The 12045-nt window shown below is 40.6% G+C and overlaps 1 protein-coding gene across 34 annotated transcripts in view; it reads left to right on the top strand.

Annotated features, from left to right (window-relative positions):
* Positions 1-12045, top strand: part of DLG1 (discs large MAGUK scaffold protein 1) — a 395120-nt gene that overhangs the window by 249092 nt on the left and 133983 nt on the right. The window lies entirely within an intron of this gene.

Here is a 12045-nt window from a genome sequence, read left to right as displayed (position 1 = left end):
TTCCAAACTCAGAAACTAGATTTTTCTTTTAAGTTTATCTTAACTCTGAACATGTGAACATTCTCTCTCCTGCTGTTCCTCAATGGGGACACAACATCACTGCACACCCAATTCCCCTTTGGGAAGAGCGTGAGCTAGAGAATAAACCTTACGTGACAGATGCCTGGTCATATTGCTTAGTGCTCCATTGGAAAGTTCTCAAAATTTACAGCAGTGAGTGTGATATAGGAATCTATGCAGAGTAGAAGTATGGAAATATACAGTTAAGGTACTTGTGACACTGTAAGAACATAAGAATGGCCCTACTGGGTAAGAGCAAAGGCCCATCTAGCCCAGTATCCTGTCTTCCAGCAGTGGCCAGTTCCAGGTGCACCAGAGGGAATGACTAGAGCAGGTAATCATCAAGTGATCCATCACCTGTCATTCATCCCCAGCTTCTGGCAAACAGAGGCTAGGTACACCATTTCTGACCATCATGACTAACAGCCATTGATGGACCTATCCTCCATGAATTTATCTAGTTCTTTTTTTGAACCCTGTTATAATCTTGGCCTTCACAACATCCTCTGGCAAGGAGTTCAACAAGATGACTGTGCATTTAGTGAAGAAATACTTGCTTATTTGTTTTAAATCTGCTGCCTATTAATTTCATTTGGTGACCCCTAGTTCTTGTGTTATGAGAAGTAGTAAATAACACTTCCTTATTTACTTTCTCCACACCAGTCATGATTTTATAGACCTCAATCATATCTCCCCTTAGCCGTCTCTTTTCAAAGCTGAAAAGTCCCAGTCTTACTAATCTCTCCTCATACAGAAGCCGTTCCATAACCCTGATCATTTTTGTTGCCCTTTCCTGAACCTTTTCCAATTCTAATATATCTTTTTTGAGATGGGGTGACCACAGCTGGACACAGTTTTTAAGATGTGGGCATACCATGGATTTATATAGAGGCAACATGATATTATCTGTTCCATTATCTATCCCTTTCTTAATGATTCCAAATATTCTGTTCACCCTTTTGACTACTGCTGCACATTGATTGGATGTTTTCAGAGAACTATCCGCAATGACTCCAAGATCTCTTTCTTGAGTGGTGGTAACTAATTTAGACCCCATCATTTTATATGTATAGTTTGGATTATGCTTTCTAATGTGCATTACTTTGCATTTATCAACATTAAATTTCATCTGCCATTTTGTTGCCCAGTTACCCAGTTTTGTGAGATCCTTTTGTAGTTCTTCACAGTCTACCTGGGTCTTAACTATCTAAAGTAGTTTTGTATCATCTGCAAATTTTGTCGCCTCACTCACTGCTTAACCCTTTTTCCAGATTATTTATGAATATTTTGAATAGGACTAGTCCCAGAACAGACCCCTGGAGGACACCACTATTTACCTATTTACTCCATTCTGGAAACTGGCCATTTATTCCTACCCTTTGTTTCTTATCTTTTAACCAGTTACCAATCCATGAGAGAATCTTCCCTCTTATCCCGTGGCAGCTTACTTTGCATAAGAGCCTTTGGTGAGGCTTGTCAAAGGTTTTCTGAAAATCTAAGTACACTGTATCCCCCTTGTCCACATGCTTGTTGACTTCCTCAAAGAATTCTAGTAGACTGGTGAGACATGATTTCCCTTTATTAAAACCATGTTGACTCTTCTTGAACAAATTATGTTCATCTATATGTCTGACAATATTGTTTTTTATTATAGTTTCAACCAGTTTACCTGGTACTGAAGTCAGGCTTACAGGCCTGTAATTGCTGGGTTCACCTCTGGAGCCCTTTTTAAAAATTAACATCACATTAGCTATCCTCCAGTCATGTGGTACAGAAGCTGATTTAAGTGATAGGTTACAGACTACAGTTAGTAGTTCTGCAATTTCAGATTTGAGTCCCTTCAAAACTCTTGGGTGAATACCATCTGACCCTGGTGACTTATTGCTGTTTAATTTATCAATATATTCCAAAACCTCCTCTAATAATAACTCAATCTGGGACAGTTCCTCAGATCTGCCACCTAAAAAGAATGGCTCAGGTTTGGGAATCTCCCTCACATCCTCAGCCGTGAAGACGAATACAAAGAATTAATTTAGTTTCTCTGTAATGGCCTTATTGTCCTTTAGTGCTCCTTGAGCACCTTGGTCTTCCAGTGGCCCCACTGGTTGTTTAGCAGGTTTCCTGCTTCTGATCTACTTAACAAAAAAAATTGCTATTACTTTCTGAGTCTTTGGCTAATGTCATCAAATTCTTTTTTGGCCTTTCTAATTGTATTTTTACATTTTATTTGCCAGTGTTGATGCACCTTTCTATTTTCCTCGCTAGGATTTAACTTCCTCTTTTTAAAGGATGCCCTTTTTTTGCCTCTCACTGTTGTGACTGGTTGAGTCAAGAAACCCCCTTGGGACTACCACCTGATGTGCTGAGACTACCTCTGAGCCTGTTTTCCCTGTCAGCTTCGGATTTCAGAACCTGTCTTGTTGAGCCAGACATGCTAGCCTGCTGCAAACACAGACCCAGGTCTGAACCACGTCCCCGAAAAGCTGCAGACTTAACTGAAAACAGTTTAAGAAGTGCTCCTGTCTCCAGCACCCAGATACTCAGCTCCCAATGGAGTCCAAACCCCAAATCCATTTTACTCTGTACAAAGCTTATACACGGTAAATTATCCGCCCTCTATAATACTGATAGACAGATATGCACAGCTGTTTGCCTCCTCCAGGTATTAATTACTTGCTCCGGGTTAATAAGGAAAAAGTGATTTTATTAAATATGAAAAGTAAGGTTAAAGTGGTTCTAAGAAATAACAACAGACAGAACAAAGTAAATTACCAAGTGGAATAAAACAAAAACACGGAAGTCTAAGCTTAATATAGTAAGGAACTGATTGCAGATGAAACCTCGCCCTCAGAGATGTTCCAATAAGCTTTTGTCACAGACTAGACTCCTTTCTAGTCTTGGCCCAATCCTTCCCCCGGTACAGTCCTTGTTCCAGCTCTGGTGGTAGCTAGGGGATTTTTCATGACTGCAGCCTCCTTTGTTCTGTCCAACCCCCTTTTATAGCTTCAACACAAGGCGGGAATCTTTTGTCTCTCTGGGTCCCCACACTTCCTTCTAAATGGAAAAGCACCAGGTTTAAGATTGTTTTCAGTACCAGGTTACATGGACTATAAGGTGGACAGAAAGCTGGCTAGATTGTCAGGCTCAACGGGTAGTGATCAATTGCTCCTTGTCTAGTTGGCAGCTGCTATCAAGCGGAGTGCCCCAAGGGTCAGTCCTGGACCGGTTTTGTTCAATATCTTCATTAATGATCTGGAGGATGGCGTGGGCTGCATCTCAGCAAGTTTGCAAATGACACTAAACTGGGAGGAGTAGTAGATATGCTGGAGGGTAGGGATAGCATACAGAGGGACCTAGACAAATTAGAGGATTGGGCCAAAAGAAATTTGATGAGGTTCAACAAGGACACGTGTGGAGTCCTGCGCTTAGGACGGAAGAATCCCATGCAGTGCTACAGACTAGGGACCGAATGGCTAGACAGCAGTTCTGCAGAAAAGGACCTAGAGGTTACAGTAAACGAGAAGCTGGATATGAGTCGAAGTGTGCCCTTGTTGCCAAGAAGGTTAATGGCATTTTGGGCTCTATAGGTGGGGTCGTTGCCAGCAGATTGAGGGATGTGATCATTCCCCTCTATTTGACATTGGTGAGGCCTCATCTGGAATACTGTGTCCAGTTTTGGGCCCCACACTACAAGAGGGATGTGGAAAAATTGGAAAGAGTCCAGCGGAGGGCAACAAAAATGATTAGGAGGCTGGAGAACATGATTTATGTGGAGAGACTGAGGGAACTGGGATTGTTTAGTCTGCAGAAGAGAAGAATGAGGGGGGATTTAATAGCTGCTTTCAACTACCTGAAAGGGGGTTCCAAAGTGGTTGGATCTAGACTGTTCTCAGTGGTGGCGGATGACAGAACAAGGAGTAAGGGTCTCAAGTTGCAGTGGGGGAGGTTTAGGTTAAATATTAGGAACAACTTTTTCACTAGGAGGGTGGTGAAGCACTGGAATGGGTTCCCTAGGGAGCTGGTGGAATCTCCTTCCTTAGAGGTTTTTAAGGTCAGGCTTGAGAAAGCCCTGGCTGGGATGATTTAGTTGGGGATTGGTCCTGCTTTGAGCAGGGGGTTGGACTAGATGACCTCCTGAGGTCCTTTCCAACCCTGGTATTCTATGATTCCTTTGAGACCCCAAGCCTTCATTCTTCCCAGCCTGACTCACAGGAGGGCTTGCAAGTAAACAGAGCCGTCTACAGTCAGTTGCCCTGGTTAATGGGAGCCATCAGGATTCAAAACCACCATTAATGGCCCACACTTTGCAAAATTACAATAGGACTTCAGTTATATTTCATATTTCTAGTTTCAGATACAAGAATGATAATTCATACAAATAGGATGAACACACCGAGTAGATTATAAGCTTTTTAATGATACCTTGCAAGAGACATTTTGCATGAAGCATATTACAGCTACATTATATTCACACTTGTTAGCATATTTTCATAAAATCATATGGAGTGCAATGTCACAACTGCTTCTTTTACTTTGTTATTTAGCATGGTGACTTTTTTTGCTTCTCTTCCTCTGTTTTTTAATTTGGGGTATACTCTTAAGTTGAGCCTCTATTATGGTGTCTTTAAAAAGTTTCCACGCAGCTTACAGAGATTTCAATTTTCATCTGTCTTTCATGTTACTATAAAAATGAGGCATTGTTGAAGAGCGCTGAATTGGATTTGTTGCTTTACCAATTATTGTTTGAGTTAATTTTAGGAATTCACTCAATTTGTCATAAAACAGTCAATTGGTTCTAAGCAATTATCATTTAGAGATGCACATTTATATTGAGTTTTGGGAAATAGTTCTTCATTAAGGGCTTCATAAAATGTTAGTTTTGGTTGTGGTTTTTTTTTTTAATTTCTGTTATGTCTCCTTTCCAGCTAAACATGGATCTTTTCTAAAAATGAAATTACTTTTTTCGCTGAATTAGAAAATAATCCTTCCAAAATTGCAAGATGGAAAGATACAAATTTTTTTAGGTTTAATATGTGATGCATTAATTTTTGAGTAATATTTAAGAAGAACCTTAAGCAGTTTTTCACACAAAACTTACTAAATATTGCAATCTTTTTTCCCTCCAAAGTGATGCAAAATGCAAATATAATGAACAGTAGAAAAGAAAACACTTGTTGTTAGACATTCAATTTCAGTGTAATATTTCTGTAACTTGTAGTTTGCAAGCTTTTTTAAAAATTTAATATCTTGACCTGTAGGATTGTTGTCTTTAATTTTTAAGAATAATACATTAACAAGCATGTATTTTATTAATGTATCTGTGGTGTGGTTTTCATAAGAAATATCGTAAGCTTAAAATATTCTCATATCAATATATATTCCATGTGAATACATTTCTGTACCAGTCTGCAAAATTAGGTATTTTACTTGTGTTAGAGTTGGACAGAAAGGAAATTGGCCTTTTTGTTGTTGTTCTGTATCTTATAAAATATAGTACATTTGAGTGCCAGACAAGTCTAGAATCATTTTCCATTTTTTACTGTAACACGTCCTTATTTGTACGAACAGACATGTATTTATACATCTATATATAGTGATTTTTCATTTTCTGTCCCTGACTCATAAGAAACTTTTAGCTGTTCCCTTATTTGTTGTGATCAACAAATGAGTTTTACTGATCTGTAGCTGTCGTCATTGCTGCTGTTAGGCAAAACAGACTGCAACAGAGTATATTGATTATGCAAGCCTATCATCCACTTTCAGCAGCTGCCATTAATACCAATATAATGATATGATGAGAGATGTGCTAAGAGGCTAGGAAATAGAATATCTATAAGACTGATGTGGTCTTTAAAGGGATAGTATATGCAGTGAAAGGGGAGAATGATTTTTGGGATGAGGTTACAGTAGGAAATAATCGAGACTTTCACCTAGAAGAGAGAGTCACTTAAACTTCTGGTGAAATACGATACTGATTACAGATTTAATCTACATTATAAATAATTTACGTATATTCTACTTTGTGAGCCAGAAATGGTCTAGTGGATTGAGTAAAGGACTGGGTACCAGGAAGGTTCAAATTCCAGTCCTAGTTGTGTTTCTTATTTGCTGTGTGGGTTTGACCTAAATGCTTAATATCTGAGTCTGTTTCCCCAATCTGAAAATGAGAATACTACATATTGTCCTTTAAGCGGTAGTCCGTATGTGTATTCCTCTGGCTGTGCATGCTCTTCATGTACCAGAGACCAGAAAGTTCTTGCTGTCAGTCTGTTGATCCATGCCTTAGCCCTTCTCCAGCTTGTATAAGGAACAATGTGGACTGATTTCGCCTTCAGTTCCTTTCTGCTGATCCTGGCCAGAAGTGGAACCTCTTCTGTCTCCACAGCTCTTGCTAGCTGCTTCTGCATCAAACTGTAAATATTTTAAATATTTTCTAGATAATACACAGTTTTAGATTTTATAGTTTTAGTCTAATTTTTAGTGGTTAGAGCTTTGGTGGTCTTCCTCTACCCTAACACCCACCCCCCAATCCCCTGTATGGGATGACTAGCATACCCAAGATCCCAGGGTTTACAAACTGCTTTTCCTGTCCCTGGGCCTTTTGCAATCATCAGGCAAAATCTCAGTCAAACCCATGAGTATAGTCTTCAGAGATTCCTAATGGATCATGCTATGACCCCACAGTTTGACCCTGGCTTAAAATACGCCCCCCCATACATTGTGCAGAGCCATCAAAAAGTGCTCCTCTGAGCATAGTGACATCTGGTTTGGGGCTGATAAGAGTAATGCTAAGCACTACTCCAAACAGGGGCCTAAGGAAGCGATGAAACACTTTCACAAGAAAAGGATCTCTTCTCCAACATCCTCCGAATCAGGTGAGAATCCATGGCCCGGGATGGGAGTGCTAGGAGCTCGCAAAGATCATGGTACCAGTCTCCCAGCCTGAAAAGCAAGACTGCCCTGATTCAGCAAGTGAGAAACAATGGATGACTCCTACGCTAACAGTGCTGTTGTGCCATGATAAAGAGTTGTCAGCACCGATGACCATGACAAGACCAACTCTGTCAGTGCCACAAAAAGAAAGTAGTCCTTTCCACTCCCTCACAGCAGGGGATAGATACACCACTCCTGAGAATATTGACATCCTCTTGGACCCAGAATCCCCAATCCTGTCGGAACCAATCCTGACAAGGAAAATCCCCACACCATCGGTCCAGAGGGTTCCTGGAAGGGAAAGTCTTCACTAATACCTCTGCCAGCCAGGGCATAACAAGGCTCCCCACTGATGGACCTGCCCATGGAATTGGAAGCTGCCTCCTCTTCTGAAAGTCGGGTATTAGTGGAAGAACATCATCACTCCTGTAGAGACAAGGGATCAGTCCAGATAAAGGATCCAGAGTTTCTTGAGCACCATCCTTATGTCATAGGAGAGATTATGCCCTTTGGGACTATGGGCACCCTACTCCATGGGGACCATCTCAATTTCCATTTCAGCCCTTGCAGCTGGCCTTATTGGGACCTGTGGGACTCATGCATGCAGTATTCCAAGTTCGTAAGTTTGTTTGGAAATCAAAACAGCCCCCTCTTCACAGAGAGGATCCTGAACCAATGAGCCAGTGGAGGAAGAAAGAAAACCAGATTCGAGAGAACCACCAGCTCTCAGAGGGTTATTATTGTCATCCCCAGATGAGATGGTTGCACTGTGCTCCCCTTCATCACCTGATGACAACGGGCAGTTTCAATACCTGCTAAAGAGGAGCACAAACACACTTCACATCCCTCTGAGGGAAGTGAGGGACACTCCTCAAACTGTTGGAGATTCTCCAGTGTGTGGGGCCCAGAAAAATGACTCTGACAATTAATGAGGCCATCTTAGAACGAGCAGCAATGGTCTGGCAAACCCCAGCCACATATGCCCCATGCCAAAAAGAATGGAGAAGAAATATTTATGCCAGCTGAAGGAGCAGAATTTTTATTTACACACCCTGCTCTGAATGTATTAGTAATTCAAGCAGTCGCTGAAAGAGGCAGACAACATCTTGCTATATCCATCCATTTTGAAAAAGAAGTTAAACACTTAAACCTCTGTGGGATAAAAGTTTTTACAGTACTTCAACCAGCTTACAGTTCTTCATAGCAATGTATCATCAGGAAGTAATGTAAAAGTATACTTAAATTAATTATACTAAGTTTGCTGAATTCACTGACAAAGACCCACAGGAGGATAAGCTACAGTTCAGTGCACTCATCAAGGAGGGCAAATTGCTTACCAGATGGTCCCGGCAGGCCTCAGTTGGTGCAGCAGATTATGGGTATGTCTACACTACACAAAACAACAACAAAAATCCACAACAGTGATTCTCAGAGCGCGGGTCAACTGATTTGGGCTTTCACTACCAGGCTAAAAATAGCAGTGTAGACATACCAATCTCTTTCTTGAGTGGTAACAACTAATTTAGACTCCATCGTATATGTATAGTTAGGATTATATTTCGCAACATGCATTACTTTGCATTTATCAACATTAAATTTTATCATTTATCAACATAAAATGGCAGATGAAATGCAGTTTAGTTGCCCAGTCACCCAGTTTTGTGAGATCCTTTTGTAGCTCTTCGCAGTCTGCCTGGAACGTAACTATCTTGAGTAGTTTTATATCATCTGAAAATTTTGCCACCTCTCAGTTTACCCCTTTGTCATGGTATAATTCCCCACTCTGAACCTTAGCGTCCAAAAGATATGGGGTACCAGCATGAATTCCTCTAAGCTCAATTACCAGCTTAGAACCTGTAGCACTGCCACCAACCAGGAATTCCAGTGCCTAGTACACTCTGGTCCCCCCAAAACCTTGCCCGGGGACCCCCAAGACCCAGACCCTCTGGATCTTAACACAAGGAAAGTAAACCCTTTCCCCCTACCGTTGCCTCTCCCAGGCTTCCCCTCCCTGGGTTACCCTGGAAGATCACTGTGATTCAAACTCCTTGAATCTTAAAACAGAGAGGACAATTCACCTTCCCCCCTCCTTCTCTCTCCCCTTCCCAAGACTCTCCCTGAGAGAGAAAGTAATCCTAACAGAGAGAGAAATTAACCTTTCTCTCCCCCTTCCCTCCTTTCTCCCCACCAGTTCCCTGGTGAATCCAGATCCCGTCCCCTGGGGTCTCACACCAGAATAAAAAACAATCAGGTTCTTAAACAAGAAAAACTTTTCATTAAAGAGAGAAAAACAGTAAAAATTATCTTTGTAAATTTAAGATGGAATAGGTACAGGGTCTTTCAGCTACAGACACTGGGAATACCCTCCCAGCCTAAGTATACAAGTACAAATTAAAATCCTTTCAGCAAAATACCAATTTGAACTCCTTCCAGCCAAATACACATTTGCAAATAAAGAAAACAACCATAAGCCTAACTCACCTTATCTACCTAGTACTCACTATTCTGAACTTATAAGAGCCTGTATCGGAGAGATTGGAGAGAAACCTGGTTGCATGTCTGGTCCCTCTGAGCCCCCAGAGTGAACAACAACCAAACACTAACAGCACACACAAAAACTTCTCTCCCTCAAGATTTGAAAGTATCCTGTCCCCTGATTGGTCCTCTGGTCAGGTGACAGCCAGGCTCACTGATCTTGTTAACCCTTTCCAGGCAAAAGAGATATGAAGTACTTCTGTTCTATTAACTTTTACTGTCTGTTCATGACACCCTTATTCCAGATCATTTAGGAATATGTTAAATAGGACTGGGCCCAGTACAGATCCCTGGGGGACACCAGTATTTACCTCTCTCTATTCTGAAAACTGACCATTTATTCCTACTCCTTGTTTCCTATCTTTGAACCTGTTACCAATCCATGAGAGAACCTTCCCTCTTATCCCATGACAGCTTATTTTGCTTAAGAGCCTTTCGTGAAGGGCTTTTTCAAAGGTTTTCTGAAAATCTACATCCACTGTATCCCCCTTGTCCGCATGCTTATTGACTTCCTCAAAGAATTCTGGTAGATTGATTAGGCATGATTTCCCTTTAGAAAAACTGTGTCGATTATTTCCCAACAAATGATACTCAACTATATGTCTGACAATTGTATTCTTTGCAATAATTTCAACCAGTTTGCCTGGTACTGAAGTCAGGCTTACTGGCCTGTAGTTGCCAGAGTCACCTCTGGAGCTCTTTTTAAAAATTGGCATCATATTAGCTATCCTCCAATCATTTGGTACAGAAACTGATTTAAATTATTGGTTACAGATGATAGATTTCAGTTTCACATTTAAGTTCCTTCAGAACTCTTGAGTGACTACAATAGGTTCTGGAGACTTATTACTGTTTAGTTTATCAATTTGTTCCAAAACCTCCTCTAATGACGTTTTAATCTGGGACAGTTCCTCAGATCTGTCACTCAAAAAGAATGGCTCAGGTTTGGGAATCTCCCTCACATCCTGAACAGTAAAGACCAATGCAAAGAATTCATTTAGTTTATCTGAATGGTCTTATCGTCTTTGAGTGCTCCTTTAGCATCTCGATCATCCAGTGTCCCCACTGGTTGTTTAGCAGGCTTTTTGCTTCTGATATATTTTAAAAAAAAATTGCTTATACTTTTGGAGTCTTTGTCTAGCTGTTCTTCAAATTTTTTTTTGGTATTTCTAATTATATTTTTACACTTCATTTGCCAGAGTTTATGCTCTTTTCTATTTTCCTCATTAGGATTTATCTTCCACTTTTTAAAAGGATGCCTTTTTGCCTCTCACTGCTTCTTTTACTTTGTTGTTTAACCACGGTGGCTCTATTTTGGTTCTCTTCATAGTAAGAGATTGGGGTATGCCTTTTAGTTGAGCCTCTATTATGGTGTCTTTAAAAAGTTTCTACACAGCTTGCAGGGATTTTACTTTCGTATCTTTTAATTTCTGTTTCACTATCCATCTCATTTTTGTGTAGTTCCCCTTTCTGAAATTAAATGTTGCTGTGCTGGGTGGCTGTGGTTTTTTTCCTCACCACAGGGATGTTAAATTTAATTCTATTATGGTCACTATTACCAAGAGGTCCAGCTATATTCACCTCTTAGACCTGATCCTGTGCTCCACTTAGGACTAAATCAAGAATTGTCTGTCCTCTTGTGGGTTCCAAGACCAGCTGCTCCAAGAAGATGTCAAGAAATTTTATCTCAGCATCCCTTCCTGAGGTGACATGTACCCAGTCAATGTGAGGATAGTTGAAATCTCCCATTATTAGTGTTGAGTTTTTTATTTTAATAGCCTCTCTAATCTCTATTTTCTAAGGTACCATAAGTACTCCTGTTCTTTTTTCTAACCTCCCTGAGCATTTCAGAGTCACTAACACGATCCTGGTCCAGGTGGTCAGTAATATAGCCCTATTGCTATATTGTTATTTTTCAAGCATGGAATTACTATTCATAGAGATTCTATAGTACTATTTAGTTCATTTAAGATTTAGTTCATCAAATTTAGTTCATTTGATTCGATGCTTTCTTTCACGTATAGTGCCACTCCCCCACCATCACGACCTGTTCTGTCCTTCCAATATATTTTGTACCCTGGTATTACTGTGTCCCATTGATTATCCTCATTCCACCAGGTGATGCCTATTATATCAATATCCTCATTTCATACCAGGCACTCTAGTTCACCCATCCTATTATTTAGACTTCTAGCATTGGTAAAACTTATCATTTTTTGGCGATCCCCTACTGCATGATGTAATTGAATGGGATTTGTTTTCATTTGACTGTTCCTCAGCAGATCCTCCCTGTATTTTATCATTTTCCATCCTCTCCTCCTTATTAGGACAGAGGGAATCTCCATTTATAGATCCTCCCCCACATGCTGCTCCGCACCTGTCAGCTTTCCCCCAGCCCTTAGTTTAAAAACAGTTCTACGACCTTTTTAATTTTAAGTGCCAGCAGTCTGGTTCTGTTTTGGTTTAGGTGGAGCCCCTGCTTCCTGTATAGGCTCCCCCTCTCCCAAAAGCTTCCCC

The sequence above is a fragment of the Gopherus evgoodei genome, chromosome 9, assembly GCF_007399415.2.
Source record: "Gopherus evgoodei ecotype Sinaloan lineage chromosome 9, rGopEvg1_v1.p, whole genome shotgun sequence".
Lineage (NCBI taxonomy): Eukaryota > Metazoa > Chordata > Testudines > Testudinidae > Gopherus > Gopherus evgoodei.
The sequence above is the reverse complement of the archived record's forward strand: the minus strand, read 5'-3'. Positions and strand labels throughout refer to the sequence as shown.